This window comes from Nicotiana tomentosiformis, chromosome 1, assembly GCF_000390325.3.
Source record: "Nicotiana tomentosiformis chromosome 1, ASM39032v3, whole genome shotgun sequence".
Classification (NCBI taxonomy): domain Eukaryota; kingdom Viridiplantae; phylum Streptophyta; class Magnoliopsida; order Solanales; family Solanaceae; genus Nicotiana; species Nicotiana tomentosiformis.
In genome coordinates, this window is record NC_090812.1 from 52,776,799 (window position 1) to 52,802,866 (window position 26,068).

At 37.6% G+C, this 26,068-nt stretch overlaps 1 long non-coding RNA gene across 2 annotated transcripts; it reads right to left on the reverse strand.

The window, feature by feature from the left end:
- Nucleotides 1–297: 297 nt before the first annotated feature.
- On the reverse strand, nt 298–5,926 carry LOC104109806 (uncharacterized). Of its 2 annotated transcripts, none has more exons than XR_689328.4 (4): nt 5,760–5,926; nt 5,479–5,641; nt 2,480–2,521; nt 298–2,138 (listed from the first exon to the last, which is right to left on the reverse strand). It is a non-coding gene; the product is annotated as an uncharacterized lncRNA (long non-coding RNA). The 2 variants fall into 2 exon arrangements; XR_689327.4 differs by having other exon boundaries at nt 298–2,141.
- Nucleotides 5,927–26,068: the final 20,142 nt, after the last annotated feature.

Below are 26,068 nucleotides of genomic sequence, written 5' to 3' on the forward strand. Positions count from 1 at the left end.
ATCATAATGTTAAAGATGAGTATACGTGAACCTTTTCTAGTGTCAAATTGACTCGCCACGACGTTTTAAAAAAAAAAAAAGACTTTTAAAATGTGGTCTTAAAAGCTTAAGGGGTAAAAGCTTTTCATTAAGGGTAAAATGAAGAGTTTAAAGTTAAATTATTTCCAACTTTAGAAATGTATCATTTATTTTGGAACAGACTAAAAAAAAAAAGTACATCATCTAATATGAAACATAGGGAGTATTCGTAAATTAAAAGGATATTTATACTCCAAAATAAAATCATCTTTGTATTGTTAAAAGAATTGTCTTACTTTTCTTAGTCTTGCAACCAAGAATACTTTTTCAGTGCTAAAGTACACTTTCAAAAAAAGAAAAAAAGCTTAAGTAGGGCTTTTTTTTTTGTTGCAAAAAATTAGGGTTTATCATTACCAGCGGCTAAATGTGCAATTTATACATTCTTATAATGCTATGTGACAGGCGAATGATGGATTTCAAGTAGATGGGTGAACCAATGAAGACGGGACAAGTCATGGATGCAAGAGATGAATATGTAATTCCAGCAATTGCTAAGTAAGGTTTGAGAGTCGTACGGGATGAGATAGGGAGTTACAACAATAACAACAATCCAGTATAATCTCACTAGTGGGGTCTGGGGAAGGTAGTGTCTACGCAAACCTTACCCCTACCTTGGGGTAGAGAGGCGGTTTCCGATAGACCATCGGCTCCCTCCCTCCAAGAACTTCTCACCTTGCTCTTGAGGTGACTTGAGATAGGGAGTTAGACAAGAGATATTTGAGGATAATAATTTTTTTAATGAGTTTAGTGATTAACTATACAACAAATGTGAAAATATTTTTTCTCTATCTATTTAGAAGTCAAATACCAATAATTATATGCATAACACGCAATTGATTTAAAACCTCTAAAAGAGATAAATTTCAATACATAAAAGCTCTTTGTACTTAATATGCAATAAAAAGGAATAGCAAATTTGGAAAAGTGAAAAAAAAAAACATAAAATAAAGAAACAAGAGGGAATATCATAGATAACTTGGAAAATAACAAAAAGAAAAGAAAGAAAAAAAGAATAACAAGTGGGGAAAACGAAAGAAAGAAAAGAACAAGAATGAAGGGAGAAATTCAAAAATAGTCAGATTTACAAGTGGTAATTGACAAATAGCAACAATTTCAAAAGTAATTAGCTACTTTTCATTTAAAGATAAAACTGAACGAAAACACTGTTCAAAATCCGGAACTCCAACATAATATACTGGAATTCCAGTATAATATATCGGTCCAGCATAATATGTTAGAAGTTCATACACAGATGCTCCAATCTCTAGTATATTATGCTGAAACTTTTCGCATGTTGGAGTTCCAGCATAATATGCTGGAAGTTCATATACATGTGCACCAATCTCTAGTATATTATGCTGGACCGATCTGTGTTGCAGCAAAATAGTGGCTATTTTTTAATGACTTTGCAAACGATGACTATTTTTCAATTACCCGTCCGAAAACTGACTAGCCTGTACTATTTTTACCAAGAATGAATAGCAAATTTTGGAAAAACCAAAAAAGAAAGGAAAGATTTAAAACAAAATGAACATTAGTTTGTAAACAAATAATGGCCATATGTGAATATAATAACCACTTCGTTCTTTAACTAATGTGCACCAAAATACATTAATTTCGATGGGTTCCCCGGTACACACTAAGTCAAATTTTTAGCATACCAAGGGGTCGTTTGGTTTGAATACGGCTTATGCCGGAATAAATTATGCTGGGATAAGTTACCCTGCTATTATTTTTTATCTACTGTTTGGTATGTTGTATTAAAAATGACAATTACATAATTTCTAAGAAGAAGGTATAAGTTATCCCGGTATTAATTACCCCACTCATTACAAGGTATAAGTTATTCCGGACTACTTATAATCCCGGAATAACTTATACCAGATTTGCTAACCAAACAAAGTATTAAAGTGATTTTAAATTTTAATACCACCACTATACCTTCTTATAGCTTACGCCAAACGAGCTCTAATACTATAATTCATAATTAGGGGAAGAGAGCATGGGATCATGTGAACCATACTTACAAGTATAGAGATCCTCCCCTGCGATGTGACACGCTGCTGTAAGTTAAGAATTTAAAAGATTAAACAAGAAAGCACTTATCATTAACATCTTCTTCAAAAGAGCAAAATATCTTGAGTAAGTGTAGTGTAATTTTTTAAAAAGTTGAAGGCAACTCAAATTTGGAGAAAAGAGTTAGTAAAATCAGAATAAGTGATAGGATACACTTTCTTTTTAAGTTTGTCCGCTGAAAAATAATTTCTTTTATTTACAAATAATTGAACTTTAAACTTTCTACTTCACGAAGAGATATAAACCACTGTTAACCTTATTAATTACTTGCTCGAGTGCAAAATTATTGCATAAGATTGGGGAAAAGCAAATTAAGAAAAAATACCTTTGCATTTTCAGCTGCAAGGGTCTTCTAGGTAGCTTGCATCTGAATATAATAGAACAATAAAATATCTACAGTAAATGTTAAGTTTTCTAAACTTCATATAGGAAGTCAATACATGCATGTCCAACTGTTTTTCTATTTGTTGTAGTTCTTCTAGGGTGCAAGAAGAACTGTGACACGCTTTATTCCTTTCGTGTTTAGTAGGTGTGTTAACTGTTCAGTTCCATAGTAATTCAATTAATTTTCACTACTTTATTTCTAAAATGTCTTACACGAGTCGCACACATCTCATTTGTTATGTAAAATAAAAAATTAGTGAACACATATCTTGTAGATTCAGAAAATATTTATTCGAATCACACGGTGTGCATTTTAATTTTTAACATACTCTTTACCAAAAAAAATACTGGTCCGTCTTAAAATGGTTACTGAGTTGCTAAAAAAAAAATATTCAACTCAACCCTCTTTCTTACCTTTAGTTTCGCCCCTGCTGCCAAATCAATAAGTGCATATATGTGCATTTCATACACGTATACACTCGGTAACTTTGCTCGGTTTTTTGAATATTAATTTTAATTTCACGAGACACAAAAATAATTTTTTTTATTTTTGTGTAGAAAGAAAACCGATCAAAGTTGATCAATTTTATAAATAAAAAAATGAAAAATAAAGAATTTTTAAAAACCTAACGACTTCTGTCAGTTTTTCGGCCTGTCTTTTGACTGACGTTCATGTATTATAATTCGAGCATAATTAATACTCCATGTGAACTGAACCATCCTTGGGTTAAATAGGTATCCTTACCAAAAATAATTATGAAAAAGGACAAATATCTTCCCAAAGTACATAGTGATTTGGGAAACTCATACAATTATATCTGCCCAAGATTTTCAAGGTGTGTTATAACCTTCCTAAGCAAGACAGTAAGCACGATCAAGTCTAGTATGACAACTGGCTCCCAAACTGTGCTTTTCAACTCTAAAGAAATCAAGAAACTCTGTTTCCATCTAACTTCGTCAGTTAAACACCCCTTAGTTTAGTTTATTAACTTTGTCAGCAGATATATGCTTATTCTATCAAGTTCAAGGAAACCAATGAATATTTATGACAGTACCCTTTAACCCTAAATCGAGAGGTATACTTAATATTTGGTCGATTGGTAGGATGTATTAGGAAAAATAATATATGTATTAACTTTGGTATTATTAATCTCTTATTTGTTAGTAGTATTTTTCAATCTATATATAATTAAAACTTGTATTAGTTATACACCATATTCAATATTATTTTATACATACCAAATCATGCATTAGCAATATCATAGTTTTTATTACATGGAAAAGTATGTAAAAAGACAAAACCGCCCTTTCAAAACATTTCCCAAAGCTTGCAAAGAATGTGGACGGTATTTTTTGTAAACAAATAATTTTTTTTAAAGTATGCAATGCATGTTATTTTTAATACATCAAACCACATAGTCGATAAGAAATAATTCCAACATAATCAATCACAGCATTACTAAAAGATCATATTCAATACTATACTTATCTATACTATATTAAAAGCACAAATACCCTTAGCGAAATATCGTTCATCTTTTTTACCCATTAAAAATAGATTTCACATTGGATTAAATTTTAATTTAATTATTTTTTCTAATAATTAGGAATTTAAAATTACCTAAAATTATGGTTATTAAAATTTTCCTTATTTTAGTTAAGTAGAAACTCCTAATATTTAAGAGCATAAATATTATAATATAGTTAAAAGTTAAATTGCTAAAAATGCTAAGTTGAAGCATTAAGGATGTAACATAAGACACAAGGTATTCAAAAGAAGTTGTCATTATTATTTTTCTTTCTTTTTATATTCATTCCAATAAATAATAGTTTTCTATATTTTTTAGTATAGTATTACATTATTTTTATAATTCAATATTAGTTATTTAAGACTTTATATCGTTGTTTATCAATATTTTTCTAGGAGCTATAGTTCTACCTCATCACTCACAAATTTCTAAACGACCAAAAGATTCAAATTTTCAATTTATTTAATTATTTTTGAATAATTATGGTAAAAGTATTATTTTTTGTGTTATTTGTTTATAGTATTTGGTAACAAAGATAATAATAATTTTTATAAGATATTTCACTCCTCATAAATCATAATAATGTATATAAAGACTTATGTGGAGTAGAATTTCATTGTTTTATTGAGCTAGCTTAATGAGATTAACATTCATTATTTTTAAGAACTTATGTTTTTTAATATTTAACTCAAACACATTATTTAATAGCATTTACGTAATTTTTAAAAATTATATATTTATTAATATAAGTATATGCGCGTACCCTAAAACTAGTATAAACTATCAAAACACCCCTAATCTTTTAAAAAAAAAAAAAAAAAACCCTAACCAGCACATAATATGAGGCATAGTTTAGTTTCAACTTCAAGTACTGAATTCTGAAACAACAACCGATTTTGTGTTACTACAAGTACAAGCTATTGTAATATAATACTCCTAATATTTAAGTCAAGGAAAACTTTGTCCTAAGATATAGCTTGGCATGCGAAAGTTAGATGGAAAAGTGAGTATCATGAACTATTGGTTGATTTAATGTCATTCAAATGGATTCGATCTTTTAATTAACTAGGGTTAAGTTGATAGATGGACTGTATAGTTCACAAAGTACCTTGCTAGTCGTGGAGAAACAAATTGTACTTTGAAAGGATCTGTTCTTGAACTAGAGATAAGAGAGAAGTTATTACTATTAGTTTCCTAAATTTTGAACTTCAGGTGTCGTTTTAAGCATTAAGTCATTTAAACAAGGGGTCGTTTGGTTGGAAAGAAAATCACACTCCCCCCGCCCCAAAAAAAAAGGTTGGTTTAAACAAACTCAATCAAAATTATGGAATTTAAGAGTCTTGTGTACTGTTCACATATATAAAGTTGCAATCTTTGGCATGAAAATTGGGAAATGTAAGAGAAATGTTACCTTGTGCTTGAAAATTCACAGAGCTTAATTTCCTCTTGGGTTATAATAACCAAACCAACCTCAACATCACAAACACAAACAGAAAGTGCAATTGGTTTCGGCGTTTGGAAAAAAGTGACGTTCTCTATCCGCCTCATATGAGTCCTCCCTCTTTATCATCTCCCTTCCACCATTTTCAATAAAAAGCACCCACAAATCAGAAAAATATTGAAGAAGCATAAAAAGGAAAAAAAACAAATACAGGAAATGAAACAACAAAATAAAAAGGAACAAATACGTACAGGATTCTTCACCCATATAGATGAAGCAAATTAAATGGCAAGAAAGAAAAGCAATGGTATAAAATTACTACTCATATGACTTTTGCTAGCAGGTGAGAAGAGAAATAGGGAGTGAGGCTAAAAAAGGGAAGTAACAGATCTTTTGTGTGTGTGTGTTTGGGGGGGCAAAAAACCAGAAAGGAAAACTAAAAGTAGGTGCAAGTTTTGATTGATTATCAGCCCTGACAACGTTATGGTACTATATCATCAATTAGAAAGAGGCAAACCTCATAGCTGTAATGCTCTCTCTTTCTCCCTCTTTTACCGATTAATTAATCTATATTATATTAAAAGTACGAAAACTTTTATCAAAATATTGTTCGACGTTCATCTTTTATATTCTTTAAAAAGTTTACATGGGGCAAAATTATAATTTAAGTTAAATTTCCTAATACTTAAAACTTTAAATTCAACTAAATTTTGGTTATTATATATTTTCTTATTGAACTAGATAAGAAATACTAATATTTAACAGTTTAAAATCAACTAAGATTTTACCTTATATTAATCAAATAATTCAGTTATAATATTCTTCCCTTTATTGTACGTAGGCATACATACATGGACTAATAAATACCTCTGATTGTTAACCATGCATACGTGGAGGAAACATTGCTGACATGGCGAAACTGCGTGCAAATCACACTTAAGTGGCGCGTGAATGTAATAGTTTTAATAGAAAAAAAATATTAAAATAAATAAAAATGTATAAAAAATAACAAAAGATTAAAAAAAAAAATAATAAGGCATCCATTTTTCCCCATTCTTTCGTTTCGTCTCCCAGCTCTCACCCCAACCTTTTCTCCCCATCCCCTCTCCATTCTTTTCGATTGAAAATCAATTAGAGTTTTTTTTTAAAATTGAGTATGAGGATCTAGAGAGAAGGTAATCCACAATCGAATTTTGGCAGAACAAAATCACATCAATTTCTCCGATTTGGCCATTACTCCGATAGTGATGAAAAACTGGCCAAAAAGAAGACTCTTCTTTACATTAAGTGTTTGGAGTATATTCTTCATATCAGGCGGTTTATGGATGAAGCTTTTCGATATGGTCAATGCTCCTCTCCTTTACTTTTTCTTTTTAAAGAAAACAATTAGCGGCAGGGGTGAAATGCCATTTCTAATGTGTTTGCTCTATGCCAATGGTCTTGGTGGGAAGGAAGTTTCCACGGAGATGGTGATTGAGGTGCTTGAAATCAAATGGAATAAGGTGTTTGCGTGGAGATGGTGATTAGAAATTAACAAAATGAGTAGGCAATCAGGGAGAGTGAACTATTCATCGATGGCCAGAGACATTGCCAGTGAATTCTCCAGCCAAATTGAATTTTTTTGCTAATTTATGAGTTTTTTGCTGGTCGCAGTTGTAGTGGAGGAGAAGAGAAATAAAAAAAATTAAGTTAAAAGTTTGATAAACTAGAAATTAGGAAATAAAAAAGTGAGACCTAGAAATTACACTTGTCAAATTCTAAAAGGTTAAGCATGTGACATGTCATTTTTGTCTTAGCGATTGAGGAACACGCTCAAACGAATATGTCTATAAGTCCTTATTCTTTAAATTGAGGTGCTAAATTAAGAAATTCCTAAGTTTGTTTACCGGGTTGACAATTCGTTACAAGTTTAAGTGGCCATGAGGCCATTTTACCTTTAAACTAATGTATATACATTAATTTGTATAATTATTTTCGTGAAAAATATCTTTCATTATTAAAGTGTAGTCATGTTTTGACTACCTACAATTTTTAATATTGACCATCTTAAAATTATGCATACTATAAAAATTTTAAAGGACTTGAAAATAATGCAACAGAAAAAGATGAAAAATATAAATATACAACTCACTATAGTTGAAAAATAAGGTAAATTACTGAGAACTTAATTATCTATATATATCAATATATATTATTATACACGCACAAATTTTTATCTTTTGAAAATAATTTTACATTAGATAAGATTGTAATTAAATTACTTTAGAATATTTAGAATTCATAACATATTCATATATACTCTAAGGATTTCCATGTGACGGGATCTCAAACACATTGTTTCATACAAATCGAACCAAACGGAAAACCGAATCATTACAATTTTAGCAGTAGCCAGGCTAAGAAGAAGAATTTCAATGGAGAATTCGTATAGTGTGAGGATTAGGGGTGTTCATAAAAATCCGAAAAATCGAACTAAACGGAAAATCGAATCAAACCGATAAAAAAACCCGATACTTTTTAGGTTTGGTTTGGTTTTGATTTTGAATTTTAAAAACCGATCAAATTTAGTTTGGTTTTGGTTTTAATAAAAAATTAACTAAAAAAATCGAACCAAGCCGACTATAGAAGTAGCTATTTAAAATTATTATTACACCTATATATATATATATATATATATATATATATGTATATTTTTAAATAAAGTTTCTAAAATTTTATGGTACATATTAGTCGTTTGTATTTTTAGTTTAGTTCTTTGCTATTATAATAATCTAATTCTTTACCTTTATATTCTAGTTTGATTGGTAGTTTTCTTTTGCTAAGTACAAAAAATTATTTCATGTTAAAAATAATCGATTTTTAATTGAGTACTTAAATTATTCATCACTATTTGATTCAATTATCTTCAATATATCTTGGTGAATGATAGATTTCTCAAAGAGCAATTGGTTTGCTAGTTTTACGTTGAAAATGTAGTCGCTAGAATATGTATTTGGTAGTGTATGTCTCATATTTAAGATAAAATCGATAAATAACCAAAAAATCGATAAAAACCGATTTAATTGGTTTGGTTTGGTCCAATATTTAAAGAATCGACTGACTTTTTTTTTTTTTTTTTAAGAAAAACCTGATCCAAACCGAACTATGAACGCGAGTAGTCGGGAGAACGTTAATGTCATCAATAGGAGTACATTCCAATGAGAAATCGAAACGAATTGTTCTATTATGATATTTTTAGTAGTCCCAATTAGTAGCTGTAAATATTCTGATTTCTTTCCTTTTATTGTGGCTTGTGGGGTTGAGAGTACTTTTAATTCAGCATTAATGGCAAAAATTTCTTCACTTCATGAATCAGCTGCCAAGAATCCCCTTTTGTGTTTTTTTAAGAATATATCCTCTTATAGAAAGTAAGAAATACTAATTTTCAAAAACAGTGACATAAGAGGCTCTATTTGGGGAAGGGGGTATTTCTATTGTCTAAAAAGGAGTTCCATAATTGGGAATGCTAATAGCTTAACACTTGCAATTCCTTCTTTTTTTGCGTAAAGGACATAGGAGGGTTGATAGTATATGATAACGTTTAGGCATAAATTTGATTGAAATTTGAAAAAGAAATTTTTTAAATTATGCTAAAAATAATTTTTAGAAATAGAAGTTGTGTTTGGATATGTGTTTTATTTGGAGAAAAAGTTAAAGTTTGTGAGTGGAAGAAATATTTTCACCCCAAAAAATGCCCTAAACTAGTTTTTGGGAACTTAAAAAAAAAATTAGTTTTTTTTTCTAAAATTGATCATATTCCATGAATAATTAATATTTTCAAAAAAAAAAATGAAAAATAGTAGCCAAAATTTATGGCCAAACGGGAGTTATATCCACTACTAAAAAAAGGGAAAAACCGACCGATGTTGCTCGGTAATTGACAAAAATCGACCGAAAACCGATCGATTCGTGGTGGTCGGTAGAGCTAACCGACTAACTTTGGTCGGTATTTTCCGACCGATTTGGGTCGGTCAATTAAACTCAAAAAAATTATCTACAAAACCGATCGAAGTTGGTCGGTTTTTTCCGACCAAAGTTGGTCGGTATTTTAATTATGTAATTGAAAAATGCACCATCTGCGAATTGAATCAGGGTCTATACTGTGGCAGGATAGTATTTTACTACTAGGCCATTGGTGCATTTTGTTTTAAGACTATCTTTTATTTCATTTGTACTCCTTAATTGTATATTTGCACGAAAATAACCGACCAATATCGGTCGATTTTATTAAAATATAAAATTACCGACCGAATTCGGTCGGTTTTTAAAATGACCGGCCGAATCAACCGGCCGATTTTGAATGTATTGGTTTTGGATGAAGCCGAAACCAAAACACTTATGGATAAAAGTAGAAGGATTCTGATAAGTATTGAATGTTTTCATTCGTTAGTGAGTCATTCTCTTATAGATACTACATGTAAAAGGAGTTTGAAAAAAGTTTGAGATTGATGTTTGACCAAAAAGTGTAAATCTTTGATTATATTAATTAATTTTATGTAATGAGGGATTAGGACTAGTTGATATTAATACTCCTCGATTTATAACTAGCTAACACAAATAACGTAGGATAGCGTTGGTGGGGGATTAAATGCAGTGTGCATTTAATATTTTAAGGGGAGTAATGATAGAAGAATATCAAGCAATAAATAATAATAAATGACATTAACGTAAATAAGGAGAATGATTCATCCAATATCGAAAGAGGTGGATGAATCTTTTTTCTGACAGTGACGAGTGATAGACAAATCTTAGAATATTAGAACTATTCTCAGATCTAATGAAAAAGTCTGGAATAATGAATGGTAGAATCTTATTAGAAAGGTAGTGTTTGTATCTTTTTTAGAGAGAGTCTTCTTCTCAAAAGATGCTCTTATCAAAAAGAAAAATATTACATACCTCTTCCCCTTATCTCTTTTTCTATTTATATGAGATATATTCCTAGTCAACCCTAAAAGTACCAGTACATAGAATATTTAGTGGAATATTTCCTTAAATATCATATTACGAAAACTAGTCGCTAGTACCATCCTTGATATTTGACCTCGACCGTTATTGACTTTCCGGCTACGAGCCCCACTGTCCACTGGTCGACCTCAGCCACATCACTTTCCACAATACCACTCCATGCTAAATCCCGTTGAGGAAGATTTTGACCTATACAGTTAGTCCCTCCGCTTATTGATGTCGACCCTGGGCGACCTCGACGAGCGGACTCTATTAGTTATGGTCGAGAAGTTTAGATGAGCGGGTCAAGTAGTAGCGTTTTAGACGGGGTGAAAACGTGGCCTTCCGTGAGCCGCAACCCAGGGTCATGTCGTTTCAGAGTGACGTCATGTCAACATGCGTCATTATTACGCATTTTCCTGATACCTTGCATCGATTCTCGTGCCTCTGCCGCTTCGATTTCTAAGCTGGGTAACGACGATTTGCTTTCTCGATATTGATGCCTTAACTCTTATAAATAGGGATACAAAATCCTTTTCCTTACTCTTTGCAATCTAATTATTGGACCTTCATATCTTCTTCTTCCTTCCTCATTCAGAATCCTTGCTCTTTTGATCTTACATCCATATTCTTGATTTCACTGACTCTGGTGGCTTCCGCTACTCTTGACTCTTTTGTGTTTACACCTCCTTTATTTATAAACAAAGATGGTTAACATATCTTTCAGCTCTGGGGGGAGGGGGTACCTGACCCTGTTCCCTTGGCAGTGCGCATGCCTCCCCATGACGATGGGGTTGCCATTATTGTGAAGGATGAAAGCTTTCTTACGGTGGAGGAAATAATTTTCCGTAACGAGAAGGCTAGATCTGAATTTTCAAAACCGCCCGAGGACGACCCTGAGGCCACGGAATCAGTGATGGACGCGGTTGGCCTTTATAATTTCAGGGCGAAGTTCAAAATTCCGGCCCACATCGATCTGGTCCCGGCTGGTCATGACGTGGTCCAGATTCATCGCCCTGGATACTACACATTCTATGCGTATCCGTTCTATGTGGGCTACTCATTTCCCCTTCTCCCATTACGGAGGAATTTTGCCGCTTCTACGGTGTCTGCCCGGCCCAACTTTCACCTTACATCTATAAACTAATCTGCATGTTGACGAAGTACGCAGAATTAGCCGGCTGTGGGATCTCTCTTCGCCCCCTGATGCACCTCTTCACGCCTAGTTTCTATAGTAGGACGATGTTGCATTTTCGTCACCGAGGAAGTAAGAGTTTGGTAGTGATGATGGACGATAAAGCAAATCGTCGATTATGGCTTAGCTACTTCTACGTCAAGACCGAGGACGTGGTGACAAATGCGAATGGATTTCCTGAGACATGGAATTATGCATGTAAGTATGTTTTACTAAGTGCTTATTTCGCTTATTTTGATTGTAGCCTAACACTCTGCCTTTTCCTCGTTCAAGTGAGACTCTGCCCCCTCCTTTGGTTGTGGATACTCATGACTGGGTTAGCTAGGTCTTGCCTCACATACTGAGGATTCGCGAATGGTCGGCCTTTATCAAGTAGTTCGGACCCAAGCTTTCAGCGACCGGTGAGTTTACCCATTTTGAATCTTTATTGTCGTGGCCTTCTCGTCCCTTGCTTATTGTTTTGTAGGGATCGTGTAATGACCCGGCCGGTCGTTTTGAGTATTATAATTCATTTCCCCTATTTTCTGCCCAATTTATATTTTACAGTTAATTTATGACTTACCGGATTAGTTGGTTCAGGTCCGGAAGGAATTTAGAGTAAAATGAGTCACTTAGTCTCATAATTGAAAATTTAAGTTAGAAAAGTCGACCGGATGGGAACTTATGGCTAAACGACCTCGGATTCAAATTTTTATAATTCCAATAGCTCCGTATGGTGATTTTGGACTTAGGAGCGTGTCCGAAAAATTATTTTGAGGTCCATAGTGGAATTAGGCTTAAAATGGCAAAAGTCGAATTTTTGGAAAGTTTGACCGGGGGTTGACCTTTTGATATCGGGGTCGAAATTCGATTTTAAAAATTTGAATAGGTCTGTTATGTCATTTATGACTTGTGTGCAAAATTTGAGGTCAATCGGACGTAATTTGATAGGTTTCAGAGTCGTTTGTAGAAATTGAAAATTTCAAAGTTCATTAGGCTTGAATTGGGATGTAATTCAAGGTTTTAGCGTTGTTTGAGGTGATTTGAGGGTTCGGCTAGGTTCGTATGATGTTTTAGAACTTGTTGGTATATTTGGTTAAGATCCCGAGGGGCTCGGGTAAGTTTTGTATGATTAACGGATAAACATTTGGGCTTAAACAGTTGCTGGAATTTTCCGATATCTGTACCTGATTTCCTTATACGTGATCACGTGAATGCGTCTGCGATCGCGTAGGCTTAGTTGGTCAGTCGAGGTTTTGTGCTTCACGATCGCATGGACAAGTCCACGATCGCAAAAGGTTAATTGAGGACTGTTGAGTTTTGTGCTTCGCGGTCGCATGAAGCGGGATGCGATCGCGTAGCTTTGAGATTTTGTGACTCACGAACGCGTGAAGAAGGTCGCGTTCGCGTAGAGTAAGAAGAGCGGAGGTAGAAGTCACGCGTTTTGTTCTTCGCGATCGCGTGGACGAGTCCGCGATCGCGTAGGTCTGTGATGTTATGCATCGATCGCGTGAGAAAGTTTGCGATCGCGTAGGGTTAAATTTGGGCTGTGGAAAACTGTTCTTCGCGATCGCGTGTGAATGTTCGCGATCGCGTAGAGCGAAGGACTAGGCAGAAAGTTTAAGTTCTGCCATTTTTCATTTTTGACGGATTGGAGCTCGGGAAGAGGCAATTTTTGGGAGATTTTTAGAGGAAACAATGGGGTAAGTGTTCTTAACTCAATATTGGTTAAATTACCCGAATCAATAGTTGTTTTTAACATTTAATCGGTGAATTAAGTTGGAAAAATTGTGAAAACTCTCTTGGTTTAGTTTGGAGATTTGAGGGTCGAGTTGATGTCGGATTTGAGTAAAATTTATATGGTTGGACTCGTGGTTGAATGGCATTTATATTTTGTAACTTTTGTCGGGTTCCAAGATGTGGGCCCCACAGGCGATTTTTGAGTTAATTTTCGGATTTCTATGAAAAATTAGTATTTTCTTATAGAATTAATTTCAATAAATTTTATTGGCTGAATCGAATTATTTGTGGCTAGATTCGAGGCGTTTGGAGGCTAATTCACGAGGAAAAGACATTGCAGAACAAAGAATTTCACGGGTTGAGGTAAGTAACAGTTTTAAATTTGGTCCTGAGGGTATGAAACCCCGGATTATATGTTATGTGAGTGGTTTTGAGGTGACACACATGCTAGGTGACATACGTGTGAGCGTGCACCGTAGGAATTATGACTTGGTCAAATTCCATGGAACTATGTAGTTGAATTATCTATTGATATCCGTACATTCTCTACGTGATAGGGAAAATTGAGCTGAGACTCGTATTAAAAATCATGTTTAGATATATGATGTTATTATTAGTACCCACTAGGGTCATTTCTATGGTTGAATAATATGTTCAAATTGTAATTTTTCACTCAGTCATGTTTATTCATTTTATATCATAACTCAGTCTCTCTTATTTATTATTGATACATCATATCACTATTTTTGGGATGTTTATCATGATTTATGAGAGCCCGAGAGACTGGAGAGGTTGATGACTGAGTGAGGCCGAGGGCCTAGTTGTGAGGATATTTATGGATCGGGCTGCACGACGCAAAATATTTATCGATTTATGCCATGATTGACTTGATATAGTGCTTGGGCTGAAGGAGACCCTCCGGAGTCTGTACACACCCCTAGTGAGCGCAGGTACCTACTGAGTGCGAGTTCCGAGAGCGAGTGTCGAGTGATGAGTGACTATGAGAAATGAGTGACTGTAAAGAAAGAGTGACTGTGAGGTTGGAATGAATGGGAGGACAAAGTGCCTGTTACTCTGAGAGGATGAATTGATCTCATTATTTGCTGTATTTCAGCTGTCATATATTACTATTTTGGGAATTTCGGAAAAATATTATTTTCTGTTTCGGTCAAACTTGATATGAAATTTCACTGAAATCTTAAATGTTGAACTCGAGAGCATGCCTACTATTTTATATTGGAAAGTATTGTATTTGGACTTAGATGAGAAGCTCGTCACTACTTTCAGTTCTTTATTTATTATTGTTACTTAATGAGTTGGCTGTACTCATACTACGCCTTGCACTTCGTGTGCAGATCCAGGTGATCCCGGATACAGTGGGTGTTGATTCTTTCTCACAGTCGATTCTTCGGAGATTCAGAGGTAGCTGTCATGTTTCGCAAACCTTATCTCTCCTCCCCTATCCTTTTGTTATTATATCTGGTCTCAGATTATTATTAAAGACCAGATTTTTTCCCAAACTTGTAATGTATAGATGCTCATGTACTCAGTGACATCAGGTTTTAGGAAGTGTTCGTATCAGTATTTGTGGGATTTTGTATTGTATTTAAATATTATGTTTTCAAATTTAAAAGAAATCGTGGGTTATTGATATTGTCGGCTTGCCTAGTACGGAAATCGGTGCCATCACGACAGGTTAGGATTTTTGGGTTGTGAGAGATCGACCTTTTAATCTTCTTTTTCTTCTCTTTTGTTTTTAGCCCGGGGATCCTCGAGGAGGTCGAAGGCCCCTACTACTGCGTTTCACCAGATGAACACTACAACGGGGTCCGCCCCTGCTTGACTGTGGCCAAGCTTTCCCGACCATCCATTTCTATTCGGCATCCGGTTTCTGCTAAATCAGCTTGATCATCGACGGTTTTAATACAAGAGACTCCAGCCTCTCCCTTGCTTCATTTAATAGCTGAAGAGTCTTCACTAAGCGAGTAGGATTTGGTCCCTCGTAAAAGGAGGTCGGTGGACGTCGGTGATGGGATGATCCGAGCCGTAGATTCTACAAGGAACGAACACGAACCGGCCTTCATTGTGCCCGAAGACGGTGCAAATTTTCCGTCTGAGAACCTGCCATCAGCAAAAGCCGCAGAGAGTGTGCCCCTTCTTAATGCCAACGTCGGAACTGGTGGAGAGTCCGTGGAGGTTCTGGGTACTGTTTGGCAAGATGTGCCATCGTCCTCGCGGCCTGTTGATGTTCCCACCTCGTTTACCGTTGAGAGAGATAAGGGGGCTGTTGGGGATGGTTACGAGATGGGCTCCGATATGGACCTTGAAGAGGTTAGGATGATGGGAGAAGGACTCACCCGGCTCGAGGTGAGATTAGAGGGAACCACGAGGACCATTGCGATTCCTCTGGACCGGGATCTGCAAGTTGATACGGAGGACGTGGTCCTTTCTCTTGGTCCCCTCTGTTCTGACATGAAGGATAAGACCCTTGAGAAACTGAAGGATTCCACATTGTCGAGGAGCATAGCCGGCCTTGCTCTTAGGGTAAGTTGGGTATTTCATTTGTATGTTCGTTCATGTCGAATCCAATTTTATTCTTACTTGCTCTGGTTTTCTTTTTAGATCATGATCTTGGAGATCGAAAGCTCCACCCGAGAGGAGAGGCGGAAGGCCATTTTACAAAAGATGGGGCAAAAATATCGCGAGTATCGTGATAAGCACCGCGAGCTTTGCAGGCGGCTTGGTGGGAGTAGAAACTTTCGGGCTCTCCGAGATGAGCTAAAGGAGAAAGATGATGAATTGGTGAAGGTCATCGGAAAATGTAATGAGCTCGAGGGTGCGTTGAGGGACAAGGAAGAGGAGCTCGAGGTGAGCAGGGGAGTCGAGGCCCAATGCGCGTACCTTCAAGCCCACGTGAGTTCGCTACGGGCCGAGCTCGAAGAATATCTAACCAAGGCAGATTCTCTGGGTGGTGAGCTCTCCGAGAGGATAGCGGACTTAGAGAAGTCAGAATCGGATCGGTTGGCGGCTTTGAGGCAAGTAGAGTCCCCGGAGGCCGTAATCCGCGTTCTTCGTTTAGAGCAAGCGAGTGATTTGGAAACGGCGAGGCTTATAGTGGAGCGACTCGACGAGCGTATAGGGGAGTTGGAGAAAGAAAATTCGGCTTTAATGAACGAGTTATCGACCTTGAAGCCGAGAAGTCCCTGTTGATGGCTCAACCGTCCTCTTATCGCGCTTCTGCCTTTCCTGATATTCTGCAGGATCTGTATGAGATCTGGATCCACGCCGAGGCCCAACGGGATATATTTAGGGACTTGACGACGGCGGGGAAAGTTTCTGATGCTGACTTTGAGGATGCTCGCGCTAAGGCACGCTCAGCTCGGACTGCTTGTGGCTATGATCTCTCTACGCCGGAGGTTGGTGATGGCGAGGAGGACACATGCGTGGACGAGATTGAACAAGATGCCTAGTATGAGGATGAGTAGTCTGAAAGTGGTGGCGATGGTACTGGCGGAGAGGCGGGTGGAGATGACCTAGGCGGACAGATAGATGACGTTGCTGGGTTAGGTGGCGAGTAGTTCTTTTTTTTTCTTTTTTGCTTGTAAGATTTGTACATATTTTTTTGGGCGTCTGTTCTAGACTTTGTAAAGAATATATTTTATGAAATTCCTTTTTCGCTGCTCGTACCTGAATCTGTTCGGGCTTTTATGCCTCTTTCTTTTATTTTTGTCGTTTGGTCACTTTAGTCGTAAGAACTTGGTTTATGTGTGTTGAACGAGGTCGAAACAGAACTAAGTTTTGGTTGCGGCCGGGGGCTGGTCGGTGTTAATTCGAACGAGGTCGAATGTAACCTATACTTAGTTAATTTGAAACGAGGTCAAATGTAACTTAGTTAATCCGAACGAGGTCGAATGTAACCTATACTTAGTTAATTCGAACAAGGTCGAGTGTAAGTTAATTCGAGTGAGATCGAATGTAACTTTTATTTAATTGTGGTCGGGGGGCCGAGTGGGTGTTGATTCGAACTAGGTCGAATGTAACCCGTACTTAGTTAGTTCGAGCAAGGTCGAATGTGAGTTAATTCGAGCAAGGTCGAATGTAACTTACTTAATTGTGTCGGGCACCGAGTAAATATTGAGGCAATGTTGCTCTAGCGAAAATATGGGAGGACTTCATACATTTGTGTTTTGCTCATATACTTGGAGAAATTTACATGTTTGCTGGGCTAGCATTCCAGTCCCAGTCTATCTAGTCCCATCATTGGGCGACCCGGAGACGTGTTGAGAGGTTGGGCAATGAATTGACCGTTTGGTGCCTTCTTCCATACGCATTTCAACTTGAAGTGTCCCCCTTGTCGCCTCGTTAAAAACCTCCTTGAGAAAAAACCAACTGGGACAAAACTCAAGTGAACGAAAAAAGAGTACGACTTAAAGAATGTTTTTTCTTAAAAGTTAAAGTACTTGAGGTGTATGATGTTCCAGTTGTTTGGTGGTAGTTTTTCTTCCATTGTTTCTAGTTGGAAAGACCCTTTGTTTACTGTTGCCGTGATTTTGTATGGACCGGCCCAATTTGTTCCTAGTTTGCCTTCCCGCGGGTCTTTGATTGCTTGTGTTTTGGATTTGAGCACGTAGTCCCCGACTTTGAGTGGTCTCATCTTGGACTTTTTGTTATAATAGTGCTCTGTCTGTTGTTTTTGGCGATCATCCTTATGTAGGCCATATCTCTCCGTTCTTCGGCTTCGTCGATCTCTTGCCTTTTGCTTTCATTATTCCTCGGCCCGCTCTTATGGGAATATCTCAAACTAGGCTCTACGACTTCGACTGGTATTACCGCATCAGTCCCATAGACTAATGAGTAGGGCGTCTCTCCTGTGCTCATCTTCGTCGTTGTACGGTAGGCCCAAAGCACTTCTGGTAACAACTCCGGCCATCGTCCTTTGGAGTCTTCAAGCTTTTTCTTCATGATGTTCAGTATTGATTTATTGGAGGATTCCATTTGCCTGTTGCTCGCGGGGTGGTACGGTGTTGAGAGTACTCTTTTGATATGCCACTTCTCAAAAAAATTGGCGACCTTTTTTCCAGTAAATTGAGGTTCGTTGTCGCAACTAATCTCTTTGGGGAGGCCGAAACGACACACGATGTTTTTCCATATGAAGGCGATCACTTCCTGTTTGCGTATCTGGGCGAATGCTCCTGCTTCTACCTATTTAGAAAAATAGTCAGTTAAAACCAAAAGAAATCGTACGTTACCTCGCCCTGCAGGGAAGGGGACGACGATGTACATTCCCCACTTGATGAACGGACAAGGGGAAGTGACCGAGTGGAGGTTCTCGCCCACTTGATGGATCATTGGGGCATATTTTTGGCATTGCTTGCATTTTTTCACGAAGTCTGCGGCCTCTTTTTTCATAGTGGGCCAGTAGTAACCTGCCCGTATAAGACATCTGACCAGAGCTCGACTGCCGGAATGAGCTTCGCAGTGGCCTTCGTGGACTTCTTCAAGGACGCTCAGCGTTTGATTCAGGACTAAGCATTTCGCCAGGGGGCCGCCATACGTCCTCTTGTAAAGGTCGTAATGAATGATGTTGTACTTGGCTGCTTGCATCCGAAGCTTCTTGGCTTCCTTTTTATCATCTGGGAGTATGCCATCCTGCAAGTATGTAACAATACGGTTGCGCCAGTCCCAAGTAAAATTTATGGTCCTTACCTCGATTTGATTTATTGGTGAGTGGAGAAGGGTGACCACGTTTCTTTCTCCGGTTATGCTTTTAGTAGCTGCTGCTAATTTGGCAAGGCCGTATGCTTCGATGTTTTGTGTTCGAGGAATGTGGTCGAGCTAGCATTCATCAAACTCGGGCAGTAGTTTGTAGATCTCAGCGTGGTATTTTTGGAACCTCTGCTATTTGATATGGAAAGTCCCTGCGACTTGGTTGACGACGAGTTGAGAGTCGCAGCGTAGTATGACCCGTCTCGCCCCATACTTGAAGGTTAGCCTTAATCCTGCAATCACGACCTCATACTCGACCTCGTTGTTAGTCATGTCCGGGCACCTTATGGCCTGGCGAATCACTTCGCCTATTGGGACTTCGAGTACAAGTCCCAGTCCGGACCTTGACGCATTAGAAGCCCCTGTGAGTGTACAAAATCCATAGATCTTGTGTTTGTAGAGAAGCGTGGGCCTCCTCTTTTTCGACTTCGGGCATTATTTTTGTGCTGAAGTCGGCGACGAAGTCAGCGAGGACTTGTGATTTTACCAACATTCGCAGTTGGTATGTGATATCATGCTCGCTTAATTATATGGCCCATTTGGCTAACCTGCCCGATAGGTCGGGCTTATGCAAAATACTTCTCAAGGGAAAAGTTGTGACTACCGAGATGGGGTAGCAATGGAAGTAGGGTCTAAGCTTTCTTGAAGCTACGACAAACGCCAGGGACAATTTTTCGAGGTGGGGGTACCTCATCTCAGCGTCGACTAAGGTTTTGCTAATGTAATAGATGGGAGATTGCGTACCTTTATCTTCTCAGACCAGTATCGCACTCGTCGCCACTTCAGATACGGCGAGGTAGACGAGGAAGCGCTCCCCAGGCTCCACTTTGGAAAGCAACGGCGATGATGACAAGTAAGTTTTTAACTCCTTCAGGGCTTGGGTGCACTCGGAGGTCCACTGGAGGTTGTTGTCCTTTCTGAGTACGCCAAAAAACTTGTGGCATCTTTCGGATGATATCGAAATGAATCTTGACAGGGCGGTGATTCGACCAGTCAGCCTCTAAACCTTTTTTTTTGTGGTTAAGTGCTCTGGTATTCCTTCTATGGCTTTGATTTGGTCGGGGTTGACCTCGATACCTCACTTTGATACTAGGAAACCCAAGAATTTTCCCGAGGTCACGCCGAATGCACACTTTTTAGGATTTAGTTTCATCCCGTATCGGCTGAGTATATCGAAGGCTTCTTTCAAGTGGCCGATGTGATCTTCTTTCCTTTTGGACTTGACAAGCATATCGTCTATGTAGACTTCCATAGTCTTGCCGAGTTGATATTTTAACATTTTGGTCACCAACCTTTGGTATGTCGCCCCTGCGTTTTTCAGTCCGAAAGGCATAACTCTGTAGCAGTATGTCCCTTGATGGGTGATGAAGGTGGTCTTCTCTTGATCCTCCTCTTCCATGAGGATCTGATTATAGCCTGAGTAGGTGTCTAAGAAGCTTAACAATTCATGCCTGGTCATTGCGTCAATGAGCTGGCCGATATAGGGTAACGGGAATGAATCTTTGGGGCATGCTTTATTGAAATCTGTAAAGTCTACGCACATTCGCCACTTCCCGTTCTTCTTTTTCACCACGACCACATTGGCGACCCATTGGGTGTATTTTGACTCCCTGATGAAGCCATTTTCTAGTAATTTTTTGACCTCTTCGTGGACTACATTATTTTTTGTGGAATTGAACTTCTGCCTAACCTCCCTCACCGGGGGTGGAATGGATCGATGCTCAATTTATTTGGCGATCTCCTTCGGGATACCTGGCATATATGTATGGGAAAAAGCAAACAAGTCTGCGTTAGCAGTTAAGAATTTACGAAATTTACTTGGTTCTTGAAGCTTGCAACCGATGTAGGCTTTCTTGTTGTGGTCGTTATCATCAAGTTGAACGGGGTCGAGGTCTTCTATGCTTGATCTAGCAGCCTTTACTATTTCGGGATCTCTGATGATGTCCTCTCTTTCATCACAACTCAACCTCGAGCCTGTTAATTGCTATGCCTCTTTTGTTTTGCCATTCATTTGTTAGGTGGTCGTACAATCCAGGGCGATGCGGTAGCATTCTCTAGATGTGCGTTGTTCTCCTCGTATGTTGAATATTACCCATGGGGTTGGAAATTTGATAACTTGGTACAAGCTGGAAGGGATGGCCCTCATGGCGTGTATCTAAGGTCGGCCTATTATGGGGTTGTACGCCGTATCCTGGTCCATGATGTGGAACGTGGTTTCCAGAGCGACGCCACCGGCCAGGGCGAGGAGTGTGATTTCTCCAGACATTTGTTCAACTGCATTGTTAAAACCTATTAGTGTGATGCAGTGCGACACTATCTTATCCTCGAGTTTCATTTGTGATAGTACTCGAGGGTTGATAATGCATGCGCCGCTCCTATCGTCCACCATAATGCGTCTTACATCTGTATCTAATATTCATAAAGTGATAACAAGGGCATCATAGTGAGGGAAAACCAAACCGTGGGTATCTGACTTTTTGAAGATGATACTTTCTTCGAGTTCGGCATACCGTTCATGAGTGATCGACCGTTTGAGCTTGTGGGTTGTGGTGAACTTTACGTTGTTGATGGAAGCGCCGTCGTCGCCTCCGATGATCATTTGAATGGTGCGAGTCAGTGAGGGTGGTGTCGGCGGTCCCTGGTGCTGTTCACGTCCTCGGGCAAAGTTGGTCCTTCCTCGGTCGCTCAACAATTCTTTGAGGTGTCCTTGGTGAAGCATGTTTACGACCTCCTGCCTTAGGGCGATGTAATCCTCAGTTTTGTGACCTCGCTCTTGGTGGAATTTGCAGAGGGCGTTTGACTTTCTGATGCTTGGGTCTGACCTAATATTTTGTTACCACTTTACTTTTGGTCCGAGCTTCTCCAATGCGTAGACTATTTCTGAGGGTGACACACAAAAATTGTGAGGGGATAATAAAAGGGGCATACCTCTCTCGTTCCGGTGAGTCCCTGTCCTTGGTTTGGATTGGCCCTCTTTGTGACGGGAGGGGGGCATGATGGCGCTTCTGATGTATGGTGATGCCTTTCTCGGTTGGGTCGCGGAGCTGCAAGATCCCTCATGGCATCATTTCTTCGATCCTTCCTGGATTCGGCCTACACCGAGGTCAACCGATGAGTTGGCCCATTCAGGTCATCTTCATCTGCATGGACCTCGGCACAGTAGGCGTTGTGTATTTCATCCGAAGTTGTTGGAGGATATTTCGTAAGCCGACTTAATAATTTTCTGGTCACCCTTGAGCCATTCCTATTCAACCCGTTTTGGAAAGCTGCTACAGCCATTCCTTCCGATACATTCGGTAATGCCATCCTTACTCGGTTGAATCGAGCGAGCAAGTCCCTCAATCCCTCTCCGGGCGATTGTTTGATGGCAAGTATACCGTTCAATCTTGCCTTAGCCTTTTTGGCCCTAGCATGGGCCGTTAATGACTTATCAGCCATCTCTTCGAACGTTTCGATGGAACGCGCGTGCAGTTGTGAATACCAAGTTAATGCTCCTCCGGTGAGGGTCTCGCCGAATATTTTCAACAAGATGGAGGATACTTGTTCTTTGGCGAGATTATTGCCTTTTACCGTATTGACATAGTGAGTCACATGATTTTCGGGGTTGGTCGTACCATCATATATTTTCAGATAAGGCGGCATCTTGAATGTCTTGGGTATGGCATGCGGGGCGGCTTCATCACTATAGGGTTGCTCAACGAACCGACCAGTATCTCTTTTTGGCAAGAGTTTTGGGGCACCCGGTATTTTGTTGACTCTTTCTTGCTGCTCTCTCATTTGGTCCCGAAGCATTTTATTCTCATTTTCCATTTCTTCCATCTTCCTCAGAATGGCTGTGAGGGTATCGTCACCTTCATTATTAACATTGTGAGTGATACCTGTTACTGGAGGGAGAGGACAGTGTTGCTCGGCCGTTGTCGGTGTAATACTAGTCCTTGCGTTTTCTCTAGCTGCCTCCTGGGCGGGCTTGTCGAGGATGCTAGTTAGCGTGTTTGTTAGCCAAGCCTTGAGTAGTTTTTTCACTGCTGGTGGTGCCTCTTCTGTCGTGGACGTGGAAGCTTCTTTACCGTGGGATGTTGTGATAGTGCCGTGAGGAAGGGGCGACCCAACTCGCCTGGGGGAGGCGTTGGGCGTTATATCCTTGCCTTCTGTTTTAGTAACCTCATTGATGGTGTTCAAGAAGTTGGTGGTGAGATCGGCCACTGCCTTCATCCTTTCTTCTCCATTACCTGCCATGTCAGATCCGTATGTACAAGAAAAAAGGAGCTTTGCTCTTTCTTTTTTTTTTTTTTTTGTAAATTGTGCTAGTTATAGATCTAGGAGAAACTAAAAATTTAAGTAGAAAATTCTCAAAGACGGCGCCAAATTGTTTGACCAAAAAGTGTAAATATTTGATTAAACTAATTAATTTTATGTAATGAGGGATTAAGTCTAGTTGATATTAATATCCCTGAATTTATAACTAGCTAACACAAATAACGTAGGATAACGTTGGTGGGGGATTAAATGCAGTGTGCATTTAATATTTTAAGGGGAGTAATGATAGAAGAATATCAAGCAATAAATAACAATAAATGGCATTAACGTAAATAAGGAGAATGATTCACCCAATATCGAAAGAGGTGGATGAAGCTTCTTTCTGACAGTGACGAGTGATAGACAAATCCTAGAATATTAGAACTATTCTCAGATCTGATGGAAAAGTCTGGAATAATGGATGGTAGAATCTTATTAGAAAGGTATTGTTTGTATCTTTTCTAGAGAGAGTTTCTTCTCAAAAGATGCTCTTATCAGAAAGAAAAATATTACATACCTCTTCCCCTTATCTCTTTTTCTATTTATATGAGATATATCCCTGGTCAACCCTAAAAGTACCAGTACATAGAATATTCAGTGAAATATTTCCTTAAATATCCTATTACCAAAACTAGCTGTTAGTACCGTCCTTGATACTTGACCTCGGCCGTTAATGACCGCCCGACTACGAGCCCTGTTGTCCACTGGTCGACCTCGGCCACATCACTTTCCACAATACCACTCCATGTTAATTCCCATTGAGGCATATTTTGACCTATACAATTGATACTATTAGGTAGAGGATTTATCCTATTATTTGATTTACAAATACTCCATTCAAATAGATATTATAGGCTATACTTTATCCTTGTTAACATGCTCACGAAATTAAGGAATCTCCTTGGTAAGTGGAGATTAAGATACTGTATACCTTCCAATAATCTTCAAATGCCAACTTAAATCAAAACCTAGCTCGATATGCTTTACAATAAGGATTATTGTTAAGTAGTTTAATTTGCTAGAAGATTATCTCACCATAATCTTTGTGCAGATAGTAAGCAACATGTAGCTCCTTGATTTAATCAACAAAATCCCCTCTGCATGGTAAAATTTTATTTTACTCATTATTTACATCAAATTATATTAATTCATAAAAAGTGACCTTAAGTAAAAATAATTACTTATATTCTCAATATATTTGTAAGTCATTGTGTTAAGTACAATATTTTTCAAATAGAATATTCTTTCTATTGGAGTATGCTCCTAGTTTATTTTGTAAGTTTGTTTGTTGATGATTTAGTCAAATAAAAATCTTTATCATGAGTTAAAAAAAAGAAGGTACAATATTCTTATTTTATTTACAGTACAATTTCTAGCAAACATCCAATAATCGTTCATCCACTAGTACTTTACAAAGTCAAACATAACCTTCACGATGTGGAATGGTCAAAACTAAAAACTAATTATCCATTACCTAAAATTGCCTACTCTAATGGTCATTTACTAGATTGTCATCCATTTTATCCACTATTAGTATTTTTTCAAGTTTTTAACACTTGTGTTGATTTTTTAAATATCGGTAGATCCACGTAAAAATAAATATTCACTTGTAATTTCATCAATTTGTCAGCCCTAACAATGATTTTGTAGACTGCATGAGCTAGATTAATCAGGTTACAGGTATAAACAAGTACTATTCACTAGTAACGTTTCCTTAAGCTGTCAACCCTAATTTTGATTTTGTAGATTACCCTAGATTTATGAACCCCATGAACGTGAAGGAGGAGAGAGGGAAATGAAAAAAATTTACAACCCTAATTTCAAAATTATTCTCTTCTCCTTAATTCATTTTGGCATAATATTAATTAGGAGAAAATTGTAACTTAATTATAGTATTATTTGTTGTATAAATATTCATATTTTATTTTTAAAGAGTGAAATAAGTTGTGCTCGATTTGCTATAAAGCCTTAATCAATTAGCCCTGTCATATATTGAATTTTTTTAGAATAATATGATATTATAAAGGGACCTATTATAAATAACAGAAAATTTGATGAAAGTATTGTTTTTGTGTGGGCACTAAAATTGAACAGTCAAGACCAGGCTCAAAAGTGGTCCCAAAATCGCAAAACCAATAAAACCTTTGTATTAAAAAGATAAAATAAACCTTTAAATCTATAGCGAAAGAAATAAAAATATTAGCAACCTTAGTACGAAGAAACTAAAAAACAATGCTAAAAGTAAGTGGACACCCAAACAAGCCGTAACCTCCTGGTTTATGGTGACAGGTGTCAGCAGTGCGAATTAATTAAGAAAAGCCCCTCTAATTAATTTAGGAATCCCCATGCCTGCTAGCTAGTGCATTTATAGTGTTTAAGTTGTGTTTTAAATACTCACTCCATTCACTTTTACTTGTCCAACATTCTAAAAATATATTTTTACTTTTACTTGTCATTTTTAACATATCAAAAGAAGACGATTTATTTTTTTCCTGTTATACCCACAATATTAATTACTCATTTCAAATCATTTTCTCAAATTCATTAAAAATATGCATTATTTAATACGGGTATGATGGTAAATTATGCATTTCATTTATT